This window comes from Thermobia domestica, chromosome 7 (assembly GCF_964235325.1).
Source record: "Thermobia domestica chromosome 7, izTheDome1.hap1.1, whole genome shotgun sequence".
Taxonomy (NCBI): Eukaryota; Metazoa; Arthropoda; class Insecta; order Zygentoma; family Lepismatidae; genus Thermobia; species Thermobia domestica.
In genome coordinates this window covers 238,572,247-238,598,410 of record NC_137460.1, presented here as the reverse complement: position 1 = coordinate 238,598,410, position 26,164 = coordinate 238,572,247, and the positions used below count along the sequence as shown (strand labels likewise).

Genomic DNA, 26,164 nt, shown 5'->3' with positions numbered 1-26,164 from the left:
GTTCTTTTAGCAATATCTTGTGGAGAGATGAAACCAGGTTCCTTGTTGAAAAGTGTTTATCGCACAAAACCAAAATCTCTTTATAAAATACAGAAGTGAATCACAAACTCTTGCAAATGTGTCGCTGGGTATCTGTAGAAATATATCGCAACGATCCCCAACCGTTTACAGAAATTGGTAGATAATTGTGGTACTTATGTGGAACTTTAGCAATAAACAATATTATAGTAAGGAGCAAAATGTTTCTTCATTAAACTTAATTAAGAATTTAAAGAGTTATAAAGAATTTTCAACACGGAGTTAATTCCTGCCCATTTTGTCTAAATTAACTGTAATAATTCATCCATCATGCTAAGGCAAGGTTTCTCAACACAAATGACGCACATTGTCAAGTCATTTAAAATACTCAATAACTGTTTAAACAACTGTCCAAGTTATTAAAAACAAAATTAGAAATCAATTTATATCTTTTTATCATATGGTCCAAAATTGAGGGAATTATGAAGTTTTAAAATTTTCAAACGGACTTCATTTTGAAACAGTATGACTAATCGGATTTGATAGTTGTAATATGAATGAAATGACCAAATTTGATTTTAATCCACTCGCTTTTTGGGAAGTTACTCTATCCACTATATACAAGAAATGGATTCTACTATTATACTCGTGAGACCTCGGCAATAGGTATATTAAAACTTCCACACAAGCTTATTACAAACCAGAAGTTATAAGGGGTCGCTGGCAAGAGAATGTGCTAAAATGGGTGTCGTGATAGGAATTAGGTTGAGAACCCCTGCGCTAAGGTGACTCAGAATCAGTATAAGCCGAAACTTTCAACACCGGCTATCCCAAAGAAAGATATTAGAAGTAAACTTTAGTCCAACAAATACATTCATTTTATATAAACAAACACCAGACTACCACTCAGTAAGCGCTCTCTCTCTTTCTCGCTCTCTCGCTCTCTCTCTCTCTCTCTCTCTCGAATTACGAGTTCTACCTTTATTAATAATACATTTTCCGCTTACTAATATAATACATTTCCGCTCAAGGGTGAATGAGAAATTTTAGTATATGAAGAGAATTCTCATCGACTTTAGTTTCTCACTGCTTGTCTTTATGTTAAATTGTTATCCCATTCTCCTCCATCCTTTACGTAAGCTTGACGTGGCCCCCTTCCACGGATTGGAATATTAAAACAGCAAACATAAAAACAGAATAGCAGAGTTTTCTTTAAGTGAATCGCTACCCTTCTTGAAAATGACTGGGGGAAGCTAATTGTATATCGGATCTTCCGTGTCTTATAGCCATTAAGGAAGCCCATCCAATGCTATATTTTCCGCTCTATTACGGAAAACTCCTTTGGGTAAACTTTAACAATATATCTTAACATCCCTTTCTTCGTGATACAGGAAGTGTTCTATAAATCACCATTTAACGATTCAAGGTAACGACTTCCCTTCTGTCAATTGCTAACAGGATTCATTTAGCCTCAATACCCACTACCCTGTTGACTCCAATAAAATAAAATGGCTTCGTTTTTTCATAAAACAGTAATAATAATAACAATGCTTCGTCTGGAAGTTTATTACACTAGTGACCTACTTTTCTTCTCATACAATTGATAAAAGTGTTTATTCTATCGTTTACTGATGCTAATGTAAGGGAATTTAACGTTTCTTTCAGCACCTAGGCTGTATAAGAATTCGATTTAGAGCTTAACGTGGGATCCAAACCACACAAGCTTCCAGTAGAAACCGAACTCGGGTCTTCCGTGCCCATTTTCCCTAAGCGTATAGTCACGAGGGAGTTTTACTAATCTTATCGTAAGTGATGAACAGTAGGAGTCTTTATACTAAAATTTTAACTAATTTGAAACTTGAGCAATGACCATCTTTCAGACTCGGTTGTCAAACTGGGCAGTTTTGAGCATAAAGTCATGCTGTGCGTGTGTGTGTGGTGGAACTACAAGGGGGTAATTCACTTACAGTTCGTTCCTAATTGCCATACCATCAATGCCGATCTTCATATTGAACAGTTGAACCGAGTATGCACTGGACTACGCTAGGAAAAGAATACCCTGCATAGGTTAACCGGAAGCGCGTCCTGCTTCAAGAGGATAACGCTAAACCATATTCGCCTCGAAAAATGCAACAAAAAAATCAGGAACTTGATTGTACCAAACAGATATCGCAGGCATCCTTAACTTGTTCTTTCGAATTACTACTTATTTTCGATTCATGGCACACTTCCTGAATTCATGATGCTTCACGAACAAGCACGAGGTGGAAACAATAGTGACTGGGTTTCTTTTCCTCCAAGGACGAGACCTGCATGGTACCGACGTGGAATCAAGGAACTGGCAGGAAAGTGACTGCAGACAGTCAAACATGAGGAGTTATACTGTGAATATTAACTTCCTTTCATTGTACAGTAATGAATACAAGTATGTTGGTACCAGAATATTGCAAGACTTATGACTCATTCTAGTATACAGTTGCCAAACATTATTTTTACACACAAAAAGTCGCTTTCTTATTAAATGGATATGACTTGTCAGGGATGATAAAGTATGGCATAAATTATTTAAAGTGGTTTCGAGGAGCGAAATCCAGTGTAAGAGAAAGAAATATATTGCACGTAAGTACAGTAGATGGCAGTGCTTTCACTAATTTAAATCTTGTCAAAACATTAGTAAGTCCAAAATACCATTTTCGTGAAAGATTACAAGAAATATAGTAAGTTGTTTGTTTTTAGTACAAATGTCAAACACAGCGCTTAAAGCTTTGGTTATAGCTCAATATCAAAACTAAGATAAAGTCTCAAAATTAGTTACCAGATATTTATGATACGGATGAAAGGTCATGTACACCTTGTCTCAAAAAGGTTGAGCGCATTCTTTATTGGTGTTTTGAGGCAAAAATTTTCTAAGTCCAGCTTCGGGTATCTTCGGGAAAAAGTAAGCCAGGTTCGAACCTCCAAGCCAGCCTTTGCAATCGGGAAAAAGTTTGCAGATGTGTTTTTCTTCTTTTAAATATAATAAGACTTGTTACCAAGTGTTTAAAAAAGCAACATTGATTGAAATACTTAATCATACAATATTTCGAAACCTTTTATTAATATGAGCACATGCTTGTTTGTCATTTAGCTTTCTATACGTAATGGAGCATTTAAATACGTTAAAGAATCTTTCTATATGTAAAAGAATGCTCAAAGTTAAGAAATAGAACATAATTATCGCCTGAGTACTAAAATAAAAGTCAAAGTAGAACAGAAACAGCGTTTGTAATGGATATGAATGTCATAATTATCTTGAGATCCGTTATACATCGCTAGATGCTGAGTTCTAGAAGTCCTTGTGTTAGCTCATTGGTAAGCTGTCGGATTTCAAATCATAAGGTTGTGAGTTCGAATCCCATCTGGGTCAATACTTTTTTTAAAATTATTTTCCGCAATGCATGAAAAATTATATAAAATAATTACATTAAAATACATAAGTTGTTTATATATAACATAATAATTGCAGAACATAGTAATTATTATGTTTAAAATATAACATTTGAGATAATTTTCACAGTAGGTCGTTATTATATATGAGAATGTTAAATACAAGTTAGGAAAATCGTCTAATAGCAATAAATAAGTTGTGTAGTGTATTTATTTGCAGCTATTTGTCATACAGATTTAACTTCTCAATATTCTCATTACAGTATGTTATTTATATTCGTGAAATCCAGTATATTCCTACGGATATAGAAAGTGTATAAACAGAGTATCCAAAGTCGTATCCTGCTTCAAGACACATAACTTTTCCCGATTCCCTTAACGTCACGGGAAGAAACACAAATTCTCTTTAGAACGGAATGTCGTTACTTAGAGTCTCATTCGAATACGTTGAATATGCTTTTGTGTATTCATCTCTCTCTCTCTCTCTATCTCTCTCTCTCTCTTTCGCTTTGTTTATGTGTATGTGTGTGTTGCGGAATATCCCAAGTTGAATACAACATTTGCAAAGTATATGAGCATCATTGTCATCGAATACCAGAAATTGAAAGTCGTGTTTCTTCAGGTTAGGTTTGCGTGTTCATGTTAGCTCACTGGTAGAGTACGGACTTGCCACTGAAGAGGTCTTGAGTTCAAAGCCTACAGCTAATTATCATTCTTTTGTTAGTAGGATTGCACAGAAATCGGATACAAGGAGTGGTTTACTTCTAGAAATATTTTCAGAAGCGTTTAGGTAGCCCTGAAAAGGGCTGTTTTCGGTAGTTAAGGCGGGGACATTAATATTGTGTCCAAGACCCTTCTGAATTTATTACACGCTCCATTCTTCTGGGCATGGAATCTATTACATGGGTGACAAATCTATCTCCTTCCCCTACCTCCAGCCATGCTTCGGAAACAAGATGCCACAGGTCATCCTGAGTTCTTGGTGGATCTGCCTCAGGCCAACTTTCCCTTAGAGTACGCTTCACTTCTGCCCACATATTTTCCATGAGATTGAGGTCTGCTCCACGAGGCGGCCAGTCGATTAAATCAATCTCAGGGTGCCCTGCGAACCATTCCTGAACCACACGGGAATTATGTATTGGCGACTGGTATTGCTGGAACTGAATCACACCATCAGGCTGAAATACTCGTACAGATGGCACCATGATATTACTGATAATGTCTAAGTACTGAGCATTGTCCAGATGTCCTTCAATTCTATGAAGCTGTCCTGCTCCGCGACTGGAAATCCAACCCCAACATAAAATAGATACATGGCCACTGCGATTGCAAGCAGCCACATATCCATGGTCATATCGGGTGCCTCTCGGACGATACACAAAACGGCGTCCCTCCTTTGATGTTGTGAATATGGATTCATCTGAGAAAACTACGTTTTCCCAATTGAGACCCACATTCGCCTGTGCAAACGCGAGACGGTAAATTTTGTGGTCGTCTGAGAGTTTTTCCTTCACGGCAGCAACACGGCCACGTAACTCAGCATGACGAAGCCTTCGCAGAGCTGTATGCTTACTACCAGGAAAGAGAGAAGCTTCCCTTAGCTGTCTAGACGTCCTTAGTGGGTCTAACCGGGCTTCGTTTACTAATCTCGCATCTTGGGCTTCGGTTGACACATGCGGACGACCAGGAGATCGTAAATTAGCAGTCTGACCTGTAGCACCATATTTCCGAATCCATTGCCTTCCTGTAGAGGCCGGGACACCTACTCGCCTGCTAGCTGCAGTTGCAGAATAACCTTCCAACTCCCATAAAGTAATTACTGCTGTACGTCTATCCATAGTTACCAATGTTCTGAGCTGTGAGAAGAAAGCAATAGGTAAAAGTTAGTACCTGACGTGTGATTGGTTACTTGCACGACACGCCTATTGTGGGGAACAGCGTTGCCAGATCTAGCATAATGATGCTAGATCTAGCATAATTTGCATGTCTCTAGCACCTAGCATCTTGCTTTTAGCATCCTGTCCAAATCTAGCACAATTTCAGCAAGTTATCAAAAAGCCGTAAAACCTGGAGAAGTTGGTCGTGGGAAGAAAAAGAACGGCAGAAATGTATCCTCTTCCATTGATTCATACACTCGGTAAACCATACAGGCAGTCTTATTTTCCTAAGTAAGTTCGGAACGGCTTTGGGCTTTTTTTTTTTTTTTTTTTTTTGTGGCTCCACCCAGAGTTTTCTAATCCTTTAACTCCGAGGCATGGGCGGAGCTATGGGGGCCATTCTCCCCCCAACTTTTTGACAACTTCACCATCTTTACTTCTGACTTCATGATCATATTTATTCCTGAAATGACAGCTCCGAGACCGACCAAAAATCTGCCCCCTCCCCCAGCAGACGATTCCCAACTCCGCTTATGCTGCGAAGTAATTTTCTTTCAAAATATGTAAACAAAAACTTTGCATTCATTTATACGATATATACGCCATTGAGTTTGGCAACGACTGCAGTAATTTAGTTGAAAATGAAATCTTTAAGTTTTACGTCCCACGGTTATGCCGGTTAGGCTAAAGGAGAAGGTGATGGTGAGAGATGAGTGAAATGGTGGAATGAAGAAAGTGGGAGGAAACGGGAGAACCCCGAGAGAACCCACGAGCACGGTGTTTGTCCACCACAAAATTCACTTGGCGGGGGCTGGGATCGTGCCAACCATGGTGGCGCTTCGTAGCTAGTCTGTCGACGTCACTCATATATACGGTGACATCGTACTATACTCTCGCCCCGGGCAATGATTTTCCATGGTACTGTTCACTATAAACAAAAAAATGGATTCTACTATTATAGAAATAGGTATGTTAGAAATCCCACACAAGCTTATTATAAAACAAATTATAAAAGGGTCGCTGGCAAGAGCGTGTGATAAGAGGGGATCGTGATAGGAATTAGATTGAGAACCACTGGCCTAGAGTAATTTTAACCACATTTTTTATAGTTTCAAAAAGAGTGCTGTCGGGTTACCTATGGTGAATGGGAGGGGGATACATATAAAAGATTGCTAGAAAATGATCGATATTAGATTCATAGTTTTCGGGGTCGCTTAGATAAATAGTGAGACTTTCAATTTCGCTTAACTCCGATTAAGCTCTCATTAGTAGGGATGGGCACGAACGACTTTTCTTTGAAACTCGACTCGACTCGAAACAGACATCTTTGAGGTCTACTCTTGGACTCGGCGCGAAAAATATCTTCCAACTCGACTCGGATTAGAGTCAAGTCGAACCAAAACGAGCCAAATCCTGTGTGTAGTCCTACCTAGACAATACATAGACAATAATTATTCTATCATCAATTATACTACTGTTACTACAAATATTATTATTATTATTATTATTATTATTATTATTATTATTATTATTATTATTATTATTATTATTATTATTATTATTATGACAACACCGTGTACAAACATGAACGATAGATGGTTAGTAAAGGAATACTAAAAGCTAGTTGACAGCCGACGTCGGTAGTCATGAAGTCTACAAGGCAAGGGCATCGTTCATTACCCTAAGCTGTAAGCGTCGGTGGACTACAGATGGTCAACTATTAACCTTTCGCCAGAAATTGGTGGCCCCGCAGCGACGATCCGTGATGGCCCAAGTTCCATTTTGAAAACTTTACTACCAGCGGCAGAGACGCGATGAAACGCCAACGAACCACAAAATTACTCTCCCAAAATATGTTAAAATGCCTATATGTGTGATTTGTTTATATTTAGGTGAAACAAAAAAACACAAAACAAATACCCCGGGGTGGACGCGACCTATCAATATTACGATTACTAGGCACGTGTTCTTCTGACTTCCCCACGGAAACGATCATAAAAAGCTTGGTTGTTGAAGGATAAATCATTGACGTCTTAATTTAGCCAATCAGACAAACCCCTACATCTCGAGTTCTAGGAGGTCATACCGTGAACCGTTTCAGATTTATTGCTTTCTGGTGGAGTACTATCCATGCGCAAAATTTGAGCATAATAGCCGACATGCATCTTCGGTGCCTCTTTAGTACAATTTTAACCAGAGATGGTGTGGGTCAATGAAAATTTGATCCACGACCCACCATGACCCACTATGACCCACCACCCAAATGACCCATTGGCCCACTCTGACCCATCAACCATCGTGATCCACTCTGACCCACCACCAACTATGAACCACTCTGAACCATTGCGACCAACTCCGACCCACCAAAACCTATCGACATCAACTCTGACCGATGACCCACGTCCTCCTCTCCATTGACTAAAGAGATTACACTTGTAATAAAACAAGACTGTGAAATTATCACTTATCGGAGTTTGAATTTCTACCGTCATTGGCTCAAGCACCTCTTTGTTACAATACTGGTGGGTCTGACCTTTACGATATATAATGGCAAAGTGTTTCTCATCTTCCGAATTAAAATGAATTTAAATTTATCATATGTAATTATTTCTTTGTTGCCTTACAGACACATTTCAGTAGAAAATAGGGTGAAATTTAAAAGTTTCGAATCAAGGAAAAGTAGACCAACGTTAAAAAAAAAAAAAAAAAAAAAGAGAGAGAGAGAGAGAGAGAAACTAATTTTCTATATAATTAAGCATGCCGTACTAATTGAAAATGCCCATGTAATTAAGTTTAGAATACAAATTTTATGGCCATTTTTCTATAACTTTATGGCTTGATTGCCTTATGCTTGGAACGCTCCATATATTAAACACCAGCTTCAGCAATTATAAATAGAAAGCAGTGGGTATAAAATTCAAAAAGAACTTTAGTTTGCATTACTCAATTTTTTTTTCAACTAATATCAATCGTTTTCGATTATTTTTACAAATCAACCCACTACCAATTTCCAATATATAGAAAATGCACCCCTGTCCCCCCGCTCATAAAAGACAATTTAAAAAAATGCCAGGGCATATTCTCTTTATTTTTAATAAAGAGTTATATGCTGAATTTCAGCTCTCAGTTGAACGGCTTGTGAGATACTAAATTTTTCGCAAAAATTCGGACTTCTACTCCCCCTAAGGATATGTATTATAATGAAAGTGACACGCGTATGATAACTTCCCAGTTGGGATTGGAGCCTGATTATATACCAAACGTCAATTCATTTGACTTTGCAATTTGACCGTGATGATTACGCAGACATAGTTACTTTCAATTTTTTATGATACATATCCTTATTTCATATGTTACAGATGATTCAAAAATATTTTTTCAAGCAGTTAGCTCCTCTAGAATCTCACAGGCTGCATCCCAAAATCCAACTCCTACTATCCTATGACAATCCAAAAGTGACTGAACTTTTTTTTATTAGGAACAAATGACAAAAGAAAAATGGAGATCTTGAAAGTAAAATGTAGAAAAGCTCGGTGCCCCCAATAACTCCATATTTCTCCGCCCCTTCATTCCGAACTTAAAAATAAAACTTAATTCGAATATGGTTAATTAGTGAATTTATTACAGTTAAATTCCACTCACTACATGCTACAGTTACAACTATGTAAGAAAAAATAACAACTGTGAAACATGTTCTGAATTACTATTACATTTCTTACGCTATTATTAAACATATTAGAATAGTAAAAGAGGATTGTTCGTGAAATAGTATATTTGCTCATGATTTTTAACTTTTTCATACGGAAAAAATTAAAATATTATTCAAGTTTTAAAATTTGCACTCTGCAAATATGTTGCCCTCTAGGCAATGGGACTAATCTGGACTAATGGCAAATGCTGCACTGTTAGCGGCGCTGAAAACTTACGATTCGATTCTAATATCGGTTGATTTCGATATCTTTATGTCGCTACGTAACCACCCTGGGTGCTAATGGGAGCTTAATTGGACTTGAATTGAAAGTAGAGCTATTCACCTAAGCGACCACGAAACTATGGATTCAATAATAATATCGACCCGTTTCTAGCATTTTTGATATGTATCCCGACAGTACTCTTTTTCCAGACTGTAAGAAATATAGTTAAAATTGCTCTAGATATATCAGAATTATGTTGAAACACACACATAAATCCACTTTTATATTCTGTATAAATAGAGAGTGAGCGAGCGAGAGAGGGCGACTCAAGGCATCACCACTTCCACATTGCAAAAGCATATATCAGGAATTGAATTGAAAATCTATGTAAAGACTTTCTGCTGTGGCATGCTTCATAAGGACAATTCCAGTCTACTCACGTGACCTTTGGGGTTCATGAATTTTTTTGCGAGCGTTCCGACTTTGGATTCTCTGTTTATACCCTCTGTTTATGCATCGAATAATTTTTCAAGAACATAAATGACATTCTATATTATGAATGTTGAGAATTACTCTCTATATGACAAATAGCTGCAAATAAATACACTACATGATTCATTTATTGCTATTGAACGAGTTTCTTAACTTGTATTTAACATTCTCATATATAATAACGACCTACTGTGAAAATTATCTCAGATGTTATATTTTAAACATAATAATTACTATGTTCTGCAATTATTATGTTATATATAAACAACTTATGTATTTCAATGTAATTATTTTATATAATTTTTCATGCATTGCGGAAAATATAATTTTAAAAAAAAGTATTGACCCAGATGGGATTCGAACTCACAACCTTATGATTTGAAATCCGACAGCTTACCAATGAGCTAACACAAGGACTTGTAGAACTAAGCTTCTAGCGATGTATAACGGATCTCAAGATAATTATGACATTCATATCCATTACAAACGCTGTTTCTGTTCTACTTTGACTTTTATTTTAGTACTCAGGCGATAATTATGTTCTATTTCTTAACTTTGAGCATTCTTTTACATATGGAAAGATTCTTTAACGTATTTAAATGCTCCATTACGTATAGAGAGCTAAATGACAAACAAGCATGTGCTCACATTAATAAAAGGTTTCGAAATATTGTATGATTAAGTATTTCAATCAATGTTGCTTTTTTAAACACTTGGTAACAAGTCTTATTATATTTAAAAGAAGAAAAACACATCTGCAAACTTTTTCCCGATTGCAAAGGCTGGCTTGGAGGTTCGAACCTGGCTTACTTTTTCCCGAAGATACCCGAAGCTGGACTTAGAAAATTTTTGCCTCAAAACACCAATAAAGAATGCGCTCAACCTTTTTGAGACAAGGTGTACATGCGTCAAATTGCAGTATGAAGTATCTATGTGATGAACACGGTTTTGAGGTACGGTAGTTGTGAAATGCACTTATTCATATTAGTGTCAGGCTTGTCAACCATACTATAATTTAAGCCTTAGTGCTATATACGATAATGCCCTTGCAATAGACAAGTGAATATACAATAATTTTAGAAGGCACAATTTTTTCAGTTTTTGAATGCAAATAAATTGTGGATTTGCATTAAATAATTACAAAACACACACACACACACACTGAGGTTTCTAACAGTCATTTCTGCTAATGTAAACAATAATAATTCGAGAACTATCAAATGACAACCCTTCATCATTCTCTAAATCCTATTATGTTTACGAGAGAGTGGAAATATTGTTGTTGTTCGTAGCAGTGTTAATAAGGATTTTAAAAATGGTCGTGACAGGGACGCCGATTTGGAGTTCGAAACTGAAGTTTACCAGTTAAGTTTATTATATATGAATGTTATTATTAATAGTGTTATACTTGTTTTTACAATTATAACGTGTATAACGAATATACTATTCTTTTTGTAATGTAGGATAATTTTAAAGAGGAAATCCATAATTTTGTTGTCTGAGGTTGGCAACTCTGATTAGTATATTACTGGCTGGCTTCTATTCACCATAATAGCTAAGTATTGCTAACACATGGTATATATATATATCATCGTCATGCTGTTTCTCTTTCCAGCTTCTTTCATTCGCCTAGTTCTCTAACACCGTTACGACTCCGTCTCTGTGTTAAATAGTAACAGAGAGTCTGTGTTAACCGCAACACCGACCTTTTGAACCATCGGCTTGTGTTAACCCCAACTTTTTTTACTGTGTATTATGTAATATGGAATCCGAATAATACTTAGTTGATTTATTATTTTTTAAGATCTATTTCCCCATCTATATTAAAGTTACTCTTCTGAACATGTGATTACTATGCACTTTTAAAGATTTCTAAAATAAGTCGTAATTCATATGAAGGAAGTAGTTATTACCTACAGTCCTCAGTAAAATCATTTCCTATTTCTCTTTAAAATTCGTCCTGTTCCAGATTTCATTAAAATTGACACTTTTTCAATTCTCTTACCAATGGACTATTTCCAAATTCTGTTTAAAACTTATCCTTTTTCAAATCTGCTTCAAGGGGATCATTCCCAAATCCTTTTTTAAGAGAGATCATTCCACAAAAATCTCTAAAGTGATTCGTTTCCAATTCTCTTTAGAATTGAAACTTTCTTTCTAAAACCGGAGTTTTATGTAATTAATGAGTCAGTTTCTGTCTTGAGAATCAATGAATATTAAACTATATTTTGTGATTACTATGAAGATATGCTGAATGAATCTATTAATTTTACATAAAATGAGTAGTGTTCACATGTTAATTCAAACAAACGCTAATAATCGGTTCCTGAAATTTGAACAATAATTTCCTTCCACATTCACATCGTCGTACATATGAACACGAAACTATTACAGAACAACTTGAAGCTAATGTATGGTTAATTTATTAAGAAGTGAGTTGTATCTTATAGCACAAGAAATTAATTCATACTATTTAGTTATTAACACACACGGCTTCGGTACGCGTGTTCAATGAAGAGGCACAAATTGATTATTTCAAGTGAGATATTGTAAAAACAAATATCCGAATAAATTAAGTAAAAAACTAACTAACTCTATGGCCTATGGAACCCGGAGGTTCAATGCCGCGTTCACAAAAGCTCTCCACTGACTTCTATCCTTAGCTAACTACATCAAGTTTCTACTTTGTATTACAATCTCTGCGAGATCCATCTTAATATTGTTCTCCGATCTGCGCCTAGGTCTTCCTAATGGTCATTTTCCGATTGGTCTTCCAGTCAAGACTTTGAAAACGTTTCGACTTTCTTCCATTCTAGCTACACGACCCGCTCACCTAAGCCTCCTAGACTTGACGACCCTAACAATGTTGGGTAAACCGTATTAAATTATGTAGTTCCTCGTTATGAAGTTTCCGCCATTCCCCATTCCCGTTCCCCTTGGGCCCGAATATTCGTCTCAGGATCTTGTTCTCAAATACTTTCAGTCTACGTTCTTCACTCAGAGTAAGCGACCATGTTTCGCAACCATACAGAACAACAGGCATGATTATCGTTTTGTATATTTTAAACTTCAGATTCGACAAGAGATTTTGAACCGAATAGTAACACGAATTCCCTGCTTTTAGTCGACATTTAATTTCTTCGTGACTATTATTTTCCTCTGTTAATACTGATCCTAGATATTTAAAACTATCCACTTTATCAAAAGTATTATTTAATATTTTGACGCATCCATAATTTGCCGTATTACGGTCCCGACGCACTTCCATGTATTTCGAATAAATTAAGAACATACTTAAAACAAAATAAATAAATCACGGATGAAGCATCACCCAAAAAACGAGTTTATTTAACTTACGTTTCAAATCTACTGACTGCTTTCCAAGAACAATGAGTTTATTTAATTATAGATATCTCCGTAAACGTTATGTTGAATATACACTTAGGTAGGCTCTACTGTGTTCGGGATAATTTTACCGCAAGTTAATACCTTTATATCCTTTTAATGGTCAAAATACAGTATACTACACCGAATAGGTAAGGGGAAAAAGCCTTTACTCATGTGCGACTTTTATTTAAAAACACAAACAGTGAGTGCATTATTTGTTTTCATGTAACAGTTATTTATCATCCAAAAAAGTAAATTCATCGTTACGGTTGATGTACTTACTCTCCCACCCCAACCTATTTTTAACATAATTGTTCTGTACTGTAAAGGTAGAGAGATCCTGTCAGTTCAGATTTAAAATATACAGTACTGTATATGAAAACCCTTTATTCCAAATTAACCGAATTTTCGTTTTACCGAAGCATCGTCGCTCTCATGGAACCTTCGTTGAGCATTTCCTGGTAGCGGCTGCAACCAACTTTACCTTTTTGTTAAATGGGTTGCCTAGATATCAGGCATTGATGGAAACACACGCTGAAATGTGCAAGAAACTACAAAAATAGGGTCTAAAATGTTAGACTGAACTACCTAGGTAGAGTGCTAAAACGATGCACGCATATTTCGACCCTTCCATAATAAGATTCAACAAAGTAACATGATTCCAGGATTATTGAGGATGCTGTTAAAAAAGAAATGTCCAAATAAGAAACATCACAGATTCCATTATTTTCTTCTGGTGACACAACACATATCATTACTCATCAAACAAGTATTCATTCAGAAAACTAAAAATAAATAAAAATTATTTTACTCGCTTATTGCTCAAATAAGAAATAAATTATCAGTTCACCATTTTTTGTATAATTTTCATTAATCATCAGTCTCCTTTAGCTAACAAGACATAATTTGGACGAAAAAGTAGAATTTTAATTTTATTTCATTCCAATATCCTTTTAGAGAATATTTGACTAGGGTTTTTTTTTTGGGGGGGGGGGGGCTTCAAATGTATGGCGTTCATTTTTGCCATGTTGAAATTTACGAAACGTAGATACGTAGTGTTGCTTTTGAAAACCCAATAATTTTCTAAAACATCAGGGAGACACCCACGGAGATCCACCTTGTTCAGATCCAACTCCTCAAATTTGGTAACTCGATATATATTTGCACTTTCTTAGTAAAACTATACGTCTTTAACAAAGAAATGATTGATGTAGCCTGAAGATTTTGATCTGATACATCATTTCTATGCTTTCTTTCCTTACAAAGAAACTTAGTTCTATCACATTTGCTGAGAATGTAAGTGGCAATACTTGACAATTACTTATTGTTTCTTTCGCGTGTAAAATGACGCCCGTTCAATACTACATCGACACAGTGTTTTGTAGTATTGGGCACCTTCAAATAAAAAATTCTGGCTGTGCGCCTGCATCACTTATTAAAATTTGTCTTTTTTGGGCAAGTGGCAGATGACGTAGTGTATTAGTCGCCAAGATGAAGTGATATTAGCGCGCTTGCGTATCGAAGACTCTTATCTAGTACACCCCTATGTGGTGTATTAATGAACCGTCCATGTTGTGCAGAATGTTTCGTTCTGTTGGTATCTGATATATTCTTGTAGAATGGTCAGGAATAAACACTATTCTCAAGAGAACTTTTAGGATTGTTTAAAAGGCTCAGTCAGGTTCTGGGAGATAACCCGGTTTTTAGTGACAGTACACTCACTTTTATCCGTGCGATTGAAATAATTAACCTTCTCTGAGAGTTTTTAACTGTTAAATGTTTCATTTTATTACTATTATTACTCCTCTTCTATACTTACTTTTCTCGTTATTTGTTTTGTATTTTCTTGTTTAGTATGTTAGCTTTTCAATTACTTCTGATTTAATTAATATATTTGTTATTGTTGTCATCATTTATGGTACATTACATCGTGCTTTCATTCGCTTTCCTCTCTTTTAGAAGTCATGTTTTTGTTTGAGAGTCATTTTTATGAGAAGCATGTATTGGCCATTAGCAGTTTTGTCACTGACACAAACAGCCTCGGCGCTGTAGTCTGCGTTAAATACCCCAACCAATGAATTAAAACTTACAAATTTTCTTTCAATTTAGCGTCCCACAATTATGCCCTTTAAGCTGATGGAGACGGGTGTTTAAGGCAGGTGAATGATGATCATGGAAAGATTGGTGGAATGATAATATAGGAGGAAACGAGAGTACCTCGAGAAACTACTACGTTCTCCACCACAAACTTAGTTGGACGGGGATCGAACCAGAGATTACACCCACCAAAATTAAGCGCTCTACTAAAGATCTATCGATCATGCCGCTAGTAAAAAAAGTGCCCAAGTTTGAAAATAATTCTAATTGGGCTTTTTATATTAATTTGTGGACATTGGATCCAATTGACCTATTTTCAATTATAATCGTTCATGAAGCAACGAGAAAAATTACTTCAAAGTTGGGATCTTTGAAGCATTGCTTGTACCAACGGCAAAAGTGCGCACACACGAATACATTTCTAATTGATACTTTCACAATACTTTGAGGATTCTGAATCCAATATAATTATTTTTTTTAACATACACGTCCCTGGGTGCCAAGAAAACTGATCTTAAACCTGAGATATAAATGAATATAAGAGCCCCAGGTAACTTTTCTCATGAGTTTATGGACGAGTATGCTTGAAGATGGTTCCATTGGATTCAGAATCATCAAATTAATATGAAATACACATACTTCCATTGGATTCTGCATCATCTAATTAGTATAAAAAGCACAATTAGAAGTGTGCGCTAGAATGAGCACTTTTACTAGTGGCCTAATCATTAGTTCTTCATCTAATGTCTTAAATTGTATTTGGGAATGAAAAAAACTTTGATACATATGTATGTTAGGTTCGTTGCATTCGTGTATACAACCCAAAGGAGTCTGTACGCAAAGATGGCATCAACATGAGCAATGTATTGTCCATCAATTATATCACAGTATGATGCACTTGAAATTAGCAAAGTAAAGTCATTATGTCTGGAAGGCACAGATTAAGTAGCTTTATATAGTAATACTTTGTAGAAATAAGTGTTTTTTTTTTTTAGTTAAATAAATGTAAAGAAACAATTCTGTACAGTAATTATATTATGGAATGTTATTCTTCCAAGGTTATTGTAAATGATGATCCTCAATCTTCATCGCTTCAAAATTAATTCAGATATTTGGATTTCGAAGACTCCTGAAACACCTTTCCTATTAAATCTAGTTCTATTAGTACTTGCGTTAAATTATGAACAAATTGGTACTTTCTGCGATTTTTTAAAAGTAGTTACAAAACTGGATGGTGGGAATATTTTTGTTTTCCGTTTGCTCCATTTCCTTGTGTATATTGATGATAGGGGAAAATGATATATTCACATTAGGTTGTAGCAGGTACATTTTCTTCGCCTTCTTGAAAATATTCTCTGTGATGTAGACAGTGGTTCAGTGGTAGAGCGCTTCCCTCTAATGCGTTATATCCCTTGATTCGATCCCGGTCAAGTAAGTTTGTGGTGAGTAACATCGTGTTCGTGTTTTTTCGGATAATCTCGCTTCCTCCCACTTCTCATTCCACCAATTTTTCCATCATTATTCACTTGTCTTAATCATTGTCTCTTTAGCCTAAAGGGCATAATCGTGACACGTTAAGCTGAAACATTTTCATTTTTTATTTTATTTGGAAATATTCTTGTAAAACTAAACACAATGGACCACTTGAATGCCAAGTAGCTTAAATCCAAAAACTAAAAAAAACATATTATCAATCATTTCTATAGATGGGTATTTAGGGTTTATTTTGTAAACAACAAGTTATTAAACCATAAAATTTATAGTTATGGTTTTGATTAGCAATATAAGAGAAATATGAATTGTTTAGGAGATTTTGAACTTCACTTCCAGAAAGTTTTCATTTTTTGAGTTAAGTCACTTAGCATTGAAGTAGCCAGAATAGTAAATATCCCCAGAGGCAAATAGGAGCACAGTGGATCATCCGTAGAGCGATTATTTATGGGGCAAGGGATGACTAGTTCAACCCCACTTCTTTTAAGTTTATAGTGGAAAACATTCTACGATCTTCCCAGGGCTCCCGTTTCCTTCCACATTCTCATTACACTATTTTCTCATAATCATTCATTTTCTTTGATGTTATAGCGCGTCCTTTCAGCATGGGAGACATGGGTTCGATTCCCGGCAGGAGCTTATGTAGTTCGGATTCCACGTTAAGCTGTAGGTCCACGTCTCATATAGCGTCGCTGCTGAAACGGATGCTAAAATTAACTCAAATTAATTAATCAATCAACGTCCATTAATCTAATCATCTCTTTCATTTAGCTTAAGGGCATCATCATCATCATAGGCATTCTGCCATTATTGGCAGGTCACTTGTCGCAACTGAGAAGCTTCTATGGTCCACGGTCCTCCGCTAACCTCTTTGTCTTCGCGTATGATCTTTCTGTTTTAATACCGTCAATTAGTTGTAATCTCCTACGCTCTCTCCCTTTCTTTGGTGCCACCATACCCACTTGCACATCCCTCATGATACAGTTCCTTCTTACCCAATGTCCCAATCAGTTTTTCTTCCTCTTCTTAATAAAATTGTTCTTTTCTTACCTGCCATTTCTAACACCCTCTCATTCGTTTTCCTCTCGACCCAGCTAATTCGCTTCATTCTTCTCCACACCTACATTTTGAAAGCTTCTAGTCGCTTCTCATCGCTTTTGCGTAATGTCCATTGGAACAATTGTGGAATATTAACTTTTTTCTCTTATTTTAACGAAGACAAGTAAAAATTCGTTAGAAATAAAAAAAAGTACTCATATTTTGAACTCAACTACAACTACTTCGGAACGAAACTTTCGAAAAAAAAAGTAGCGAAACCCCTTTCTCTTATTCCTATTTCATTTTCCTGTTTTATTGATCAAATAACATTGTTCTACAGATTGGATTTCGATTAAAAGAGAAGGACAGAGATACTTATAAAATAACTTTACGAATATATATATATATAGTCCTTCTCAAATTTTAAGTAAAGAACATAGCACATTTGCATATTTAATAACATGTCAAAAGAGTACAAAACAACTTAGCAGCAATCGTAATCATTTTCTGTGTAATAGGTTTATGGATCGATTGCTGCGTCCAAGGTTATTGTAAATAAAAAAATGGAAGAAAAACAACAGACGATCAATCAAATGTTCGCTTTTGTTTACTTTTGTAGCTGAAAACAGAGGTCACTCTGACTCACTCGTTCCCCGCAGGTAAGTCAGAAAACACACATTTACGCATCAACCAAACAAGTGGATTGTCTTTTGGAAAGAACTCGTCATTCGTTCCACAAAAGCAATTTCGCAATTATTTCAACAGTAGTTATTCAAATAGTACGATACGTACACGCTTCGTTTGTATCATATTCTTGTGCAAAATGACATTAATATGCTTAAAATCACAAAATGACGCAGCAAATTGTATCGCACGACAGGCATTAATACCTTAAATCACGTATGAACTTGAAATGGATCAAATGTGACACGTTGCAATCATATTTTCGTACACGAAAAGATGGAGTGTTACAATGAAAATTACTTTGTATTTCGTCATAAGTGCGTGTTCAAGTATTTGCATCAGTCGATACTATGTAGCTATGTCAAAGATTTCAGTAACTGTATCAGTGTAACTAACTATGTCTCAACATAGGATAAATTGAATTCTGTACTTCTGTCTTATCCCACCATAGCCGGTCCCAAGCCCGTATTGAGAAAGAGGGGAGGGGCTCAAGCTATAAGCGCTGGCCACATTGTAAAAAGTTTCATGTTTGAACATTACTATGTGGCTTGAGAGAATTAAAGCATTGTCTTTCTGTGTTTAGGTCTTCTATATAGAGTATAAGTCAAGTGGACGATGAGCATGTATGAAAGAGGCGATGGGATCCCCTCCCAGAGGAAGCAAGTAGTTAGAAGAGGCTGCCAACGGGTCAATGATACAGACTGTTTCGCCCAGGAGTGTGCGAGGTACCTCATCACCATACATTTGATGCTTGTGAAAAAGGCTATTGTAGAAAGTGCGATTGATGCCTCTCAAATCGGAAGATCTTCTGGTGCAGATGGACTACATTATCCATTGCTACCGGTAACGTAAGGTGTACCTCTTCCGTAAAATCAGATAGGCAGTGCCTGAAACCTTATCCTTTTTAAGGGAGGGAAGCCCTCGAGATTCCTTCCAAATGAGCGAGTAAGAGGTGCCTTTGAGTCCGGGAAGGGGTTGATTGAGCACCTACGGGGTACTTCTTGGCACTGTTTGAACGACAAGCAAGTAAACAGGGCCAGGATTCAAACCTCCGGGTTACCCTGAGATTTCTGGTGTGAGTTAGACTCTACCGGGCTGTAGACATACCATGGGATTCGGTAACTTGAGGTAATGTTCTTTGAGTGAGCTTGTCTTATTATGTTCGCATATAATGATAGTCTACCCACTCGCTAGAGGGGCTGATATAGATCGTAAAGGTCTAATGATTCAGTTTATTTCTTCTGAAATCTGTTGAACGGACCGGCTATACGTATAAGGATGGTCAAAACAAAGGTCGCCGAGAGATGGTTACCAGAACAAATAGGATTAGGAATTAGATTCCTGGGCTTTCGGCATCTATGACCATGTTATCCCGTCACGTGTGAGAGGCGACGTCCCTTGAAGATCACACTGCCCTGAGAATTGGTGAGGAAGAAAGAAATGAAGAAGGAAAGAAGCGGACCATTATATGAGGTACCATTCTGGCATTTGTTTTATGTGAATGAGGAAAACCCAGGAACGCCTCACTCATGGTAGCTGGTCTGAAAAAGGCTTTTTCTCGACTGAGTGTCTTCACTGGGAATCGAACCCGCGATGGCTCGAACCGAAGACGAGAGCGTAAGCGACTACGCTTTCATTCAACCCATCATTTTGAATATTCTGCGGACAAATTCAATATTCGTAGGAAGATCATTACGTTCTACCTACATATATAGCCGTTAACATGTGATGGACATTGGTTAAGATTCACTTTCAAACTTCGTCAAAGCCCAAACTAAAACCAACAAGTCTAAGTAATTCTTAACTAAAAGTGGTAATAGTAAACAGGTGTTAGCCGCAATCGATGACGAGTTCCAGCTCCCTTTCAATTGAGATACTGTGCTGGAGAGCAGTCCATAATATGAGAACTGATCTTGCATCATAGTCTGTACATCCACCTGATTCAAACCCCGATTCTTCATCGCGTCGCTGTTGCATAAGGATGTATAGAACAAAACTTCAACGAAACAGCATTAAATGTTTTGTAAATCTCGGAGACACTGGCTTTTAGTTTAATTTTGCTATAAGATGAAATGTCAGTTCTTCTCAGAAGGAGAATATGTGTATGGTAAGTATTTTAATCCCTTCTCCCCTTAAGATACACATGGGCGATGAATTTTGATTTAAACGACATCGAGAGTAGCACCATTCATCTCAGTGAACCCGAAACATATGGATTGGACATCAATATCTATAGTTTTCAATTATTTTTACATATCAAGCAGTTCCCACCCACACTCTTCCCTCTTATGCTAATGGGGGATGAAATTGGAATTAAACGTTATCCGAAGTGTCACTATTCATCTCAGCAACCCAGAAAGCTATGGATTAGAATAATATTGCTCGAGGTCCGAAGATTTGATTTCCGGTAAGAGAACCTTGAAATTTTAACACATTACGATGGTTAGAATTACACCTTAAACTGTCGGTCCATGTCCCATATAACCTCGGTTCTGCAAAGGGACGGTAAATTACAACCAACCAACGAACCCAAGATACTGCGGTGACTAGGTGATATAGTGCTCAAGTTCGATGCTTGGGGTAATTGGCTTGAAGTGAGTTTTGTTGTGGACAAAAAACCGTGTGCGTGAGCTCTCGAGGTTTTTTCATCTCCTTCCACTTTCTTCACTACACCATCATTCTCCATATCATCACCGTCTCCCTTAGCCTCGGCACTTAATCATAGGTGAAACCAGGCCCGTATCCAGGGGGGTCAAGGGGGGCCGGGCCCCCGCTAAATTTTTGCGGGCCCCTTAAAATTTTCACGGTAGGCTTGCAAATGAACTATAATATGGTGATGAACTATAATATTTTTGGGTTGGGCCCCCCCTAACTTCAGCCGGGCCCCCCTTGCATTTTTGGGCTGGCTACCGGCCTGGGTGAAACTAAAAACACAGAGACAATCCAATCACCAGAGTTTTCGATTATCTTAATGTTCGGAAATAAAAATAAAACTAGTGACAAAGAATACTTTTCTTTTACGAAAACACATAGTAGTACTTTAAAAATAATAATAAAGTATTCTAATGTACTGTATATGCTATAATGTATGTAGAATAGATAACCATGTTAACAATTCTCTACGTTAGCACTAGGTAATAAATTGTGTATAGCCAGGAAAACATTGTAAACACGCGGAATTGTGTCACTTGCTTGTCTTCTCTTTACATTTTTAATGAAGTCATGAGCAAATAAACTTTAGTGTCTCACTTCCTGAGTATAAGGTATCAAAGAGCCTTGTATCGAAGGAGTATCACCTGGCATATGTAAATGAATATATCAGACATTATTATCTAGCAGTTGTTTGTGTGGTATTCCTAGTTTTAGTACTAAGTTTATTCCTTCGCTCAACTCCTCATTTTACAATTTATCATCGACTATCAAAATACCCGTTCTTCGCACGGGGAGAACACGTTTTATTTTGGACGTAAAGGGCCCCCAAAACTGTCACCAATCAACTTAGGGACCCTAAAATCTATGAATTCGATACTAATATCACTAATTTTCAAAATTAGTTCCACATGTGTCCATCCCTCTTTAAGAGTACTAATAGGGGCTGAATTTGGATTTAAACAGCATCGGAAGTGTCACTGTTCATCTCAGCGACCCCGAAAACTATGTATTCGACACTAATATCGGTCATTTCTGATCACTTTTATATATCTTCCCTCTACAAAGTGAAATGATAAACATCCCAGGCTCAAACCTCATGTATGTTGAAAAATTTGGTAGTAATCAGTAGGATGGTTCAAGAGTAAAGTTAGATAGTCACTTTCATTTATATATATAGATAGATTCCTTAAGCTAAAAGAGAAAAGAACTCAAAGTTTTCTTCTCTGTTGTGTGTAGTGGTTCTTTCTAGCTCTCATCGGCAAATTTAACAGAACCTGCCGTCTGAAAGCGTAAGCGCTCATACACCATAAATAACATATGAACTAAGATTCCAGAAAGCTAGAACAAGTAAAACCATAAATCATTTGGTGGAGAGAAACTCTAAGGTGGGATTGAAGAAAATCGGTAACACTGCGCTGAGTCTTTGACGTGAATCTTCAAAAATCAGAAGCCAATATCGCTCACGCTGTGAAAAACGCGAATATCTATTCACCAAATCCTTATACAACAAAGTATGTTAGAAGAGCGTTTTATTACTACAAACAAGTCTAAGGGAAATGTTTATTTTAGACCTACGGAAAACTTATATTATAGTTATGGTTAAATTTATATATATATATATATATATATATATATATATATATATATATATATATATATATATATATATAAATTTATTTATTTATTCTAGCTAGAACCGAAAAAGAACTACAAAAGATGATTGACTAAACAGTTGAAACTGGGAAACTATATGGGATGGAAATTAACATCGAAAATCGAAAGTCATGAGAATATTGTGTGGAAATGCGCCTTACGGGTCAGAGTAGAACAAAGAAAACTTGAAGAGGTCGATCACTTCAATTGTCTGGATAGTATTATGACCAGAGAGGCTTACTGTACCAAAGAGATCAGGTCAAGAATTGTCATAGGCAAAGAAGCATTCAACAAGAAAAGATCACTCTTAGCTAGCAACCTCAATATTGGACTAAGGTAGAAGTTGGTCAGGTGCTATATATGGAGCATTACACGGTATGGTTTAGAGACTTGGACACTAAGGAAGTTAGAGAAGAAATATTTAGATAGCTTCGAAATGTGGTGTTGGAGGAAGATGGAAAAGATAAAATGGACAGAGAGAGCAACAAACGAATACGTTTTAAAACGGATAAGGGAGATAGCCCAGTCAAATTAGCTCAAATTTTGACTAAACCTTGAGGTAATTTATATAAAGCTGAAACTTTGTGCGGTTGTTCATTGGTCGATCCTCATCTCTACCTGAAAAGTCCAAAAACTTCCGATGACTGGTTTCGGAGTCATGACGTCATCAATGTGGCCGCCGCCGGAAGTTGCAGCGTTATCTTTAAACATTCATAATTTCTCAAAGAAGAGAGAGAGACTCTTCGTTTCTGCACTAAAATGTGGAGAACTGATTGCAAAATACACAAAGTGAAAGATATTGTATGTACCTTACTGATGTTGGGTGAAATTGAGTGAAAAATATGGTTGTGTTATTGTACTCATGTGCTAGCACTGATTCCATTCCGCTACATTAATAAATCACAAAGGAAAATTATATAAAGTTGAAACTTTGAGGGATTGTTCATTGGTTTGTCCTCACTTCTCCACGAAGTCTCCAACAATCGTGGGGCAGATTTGGCTTCCATATTGCAAAATGGCAGTCACCTTTATTTCTACGCTAGTTACCCTTTATACAGGGTAAAATGTAAACCATTCGGTGTAAATTTGAAAGTAAGGTGTCATTTTGTCCGCATTCTTGTCCATGCTTCATATGTATTGTACTTCATGTAATACAATTGAGGAAGAAATGTTGACCAACATTTAACATATAACAAAGATTTAAGTGATTTTTGTTTTTAGTTTCTGTATGTCCTGTGGCTCTTCTGGATGAGAATCTGTGTATATTTAAGTTGTGTATATTTGAGGTAGGGTGATAATATTCCAAATTCATGGTAGAATCAAGTAGTAAGTAATGCATCTTTAATGCTAAAAGCTAACAAGTTACAATTAAATTAGGTTGATTATGGCTGAAAGCTGTACTGTTTTTGATGTAGTGTTTTATGAAAGATGATACGATTACAATCATAGTAATGAAGTTTATAAAGAGAAACACTGTATTTACTTATACATTCTACAGTTTAGTCTTCATCATCAGGAATGAATAGAATATTCTCGCATGCTGTACCGTTGCAATGAAGACATATCAGTGAATATTTGAAACCTGCGTACTTACATCCACATTTCTACTGCAACCACTTTTACAACCACTACTGATTAGATGAAGCAAATCCCCTGGAGCAGGAGGTGCAGTCGTATACAATTTTACAATAAAGTATTCCCAACATTTACTCATCCCCCGTCTTTAGGATTTAGCTTTTTACGAAGCCACTGTTGTACCTGGTGATAAGTTCTGAATGCAAGATCGCGTCTCTGGTTGGCGGAAGAAAAGCGATTTCAAACTTGGCACCAAGAGTCTGACGTGCTACAACTTTAGTAGAAATAGAATACTATTCTACTAATCCATTCAAGTTTTGAGAGTCTCCTCCACCGTAGAGAACCAAGAAAAATGACTCTGCTGCAGCAACAATCTCATCCACCGTTGCATTAACATACTTGAAAACACCCATTGCGTCTCGGACTAATTTGTTGTTCTTTTAGCGAACTGTAAATTGTTTACTTCCCTTTTCTGTATGTAACTAAGTTGGTGCCGCAGCCAGAGACAGCATGATAGAAAAGTAAGATATCAGCCATTACTCCCATAGCCAGTCGTAATTTTGCTATATCAATAATACGATCTTGGTTAGATGCATGTCCAGGCATAGCATGGTTATGGATGTTCCTGGACACGATCTAGCAATAAGCATGATCAGTATATTTGTGTCATTGCTACAACTGTCACTTTTGTGTTTACGTCATTTTCACACGTACTTAATACTGTACACACAATAACTTCATCTGAATTGTCATAAGCTTGAATTACCTTTACTCCTGCGTTCTGTAAGCGGTCAGAAAGAAAACCTATTATGCGACATTTGTTGCCCTCATTGTTAAGAAAAGCTTCCTGGGAGATATTAGTATGAATCATGGGTGTGAGCTGTATGTCTGTAGAACGCTTCAGATTGCTTGTTTGTTTTCTCTCTTCTGACTTCGTGGTAATAGGTTGATATCGATCAAAATTTACAGTGGCCTCAGATGGGAAATGAGTTTCAACATATGTCACATATGACTGGAATATATCTTCATATTTAGCTGACTTTGTCCAAACAATTTTATGCAAGAAGAATCCACCGTCTATTATGAACAGTGACGAAATAGGCGCCACATTATTAAATTGTGTTATTACTACTGTAGCTAGAAGATTAGAGAACACTGATTTCTGAGTTTTGCTGATCGTTGATCCACTGAATAGAGAAGGTGGTTCGGGTGCAAGTTGATATTCCAGATACTTACAGAAATCTGACCTTCTCTTCATGATACACAAAATTCTGCAGAATAGCTGTTGTGTGTTAATTGACACTTCATCTCTGTCACTGTAGTATCTATTGAAAATACTGGTGGAGGCCGAGGGAATGAAAAATACAGTATAAAGATGGCGAAATTTTAGTGGCCTACTTCGAATTTTTAGAATCCAATCAGTGATACTAACTTTCCCATATCCACACTCGTTTTTAGGACTGCGTCTACACAATATTACAACCTTGAAAGATAATATCTTTGCTGACAAAATGACACTTTATAATTTTCATATTTATACCGAATGGTTTACATTTTACCCTTATAAAGGGTAACTAGCGTCGAAATAAAGGTTGCTGCCATTTTGCAATATGGCGGCCAAATTTGCCTCCGGATTGTTGGAGACTTTTCCTGGAGAGGCGAGGACAAACCAACGAACAATTCCGCAAAGTCTATATATTTTTCCTTTGTGATTTATTTAATTTAGCAAAACGGAATCAGTGCTAGCACATGAGTGCAATAACACAACCACAATTTTTCATTTTCACTCAATAATTTCACCCAACATCAGTAAGATACATAGAATATCTTTCATTTCGTCTGTTTTGCAATTAATTCTCC

At 36.6% G+C, this 26,164-nt stretch overlaps 1 protein-coding gene across 8 annotated transcripts in view; it reads right to left on the bottom strand.

The window, feature by feature from the left end:
• The window catches only part of LOC145690786 (osmotic avoidance abnormal protein 3-like), a 311,449-nt gene that overhangs the window by 220,974 nt on the left and 64,311 nt on the right, over positions 1-26,164 (bottom strand). The window lies entirely within an intron of this gene.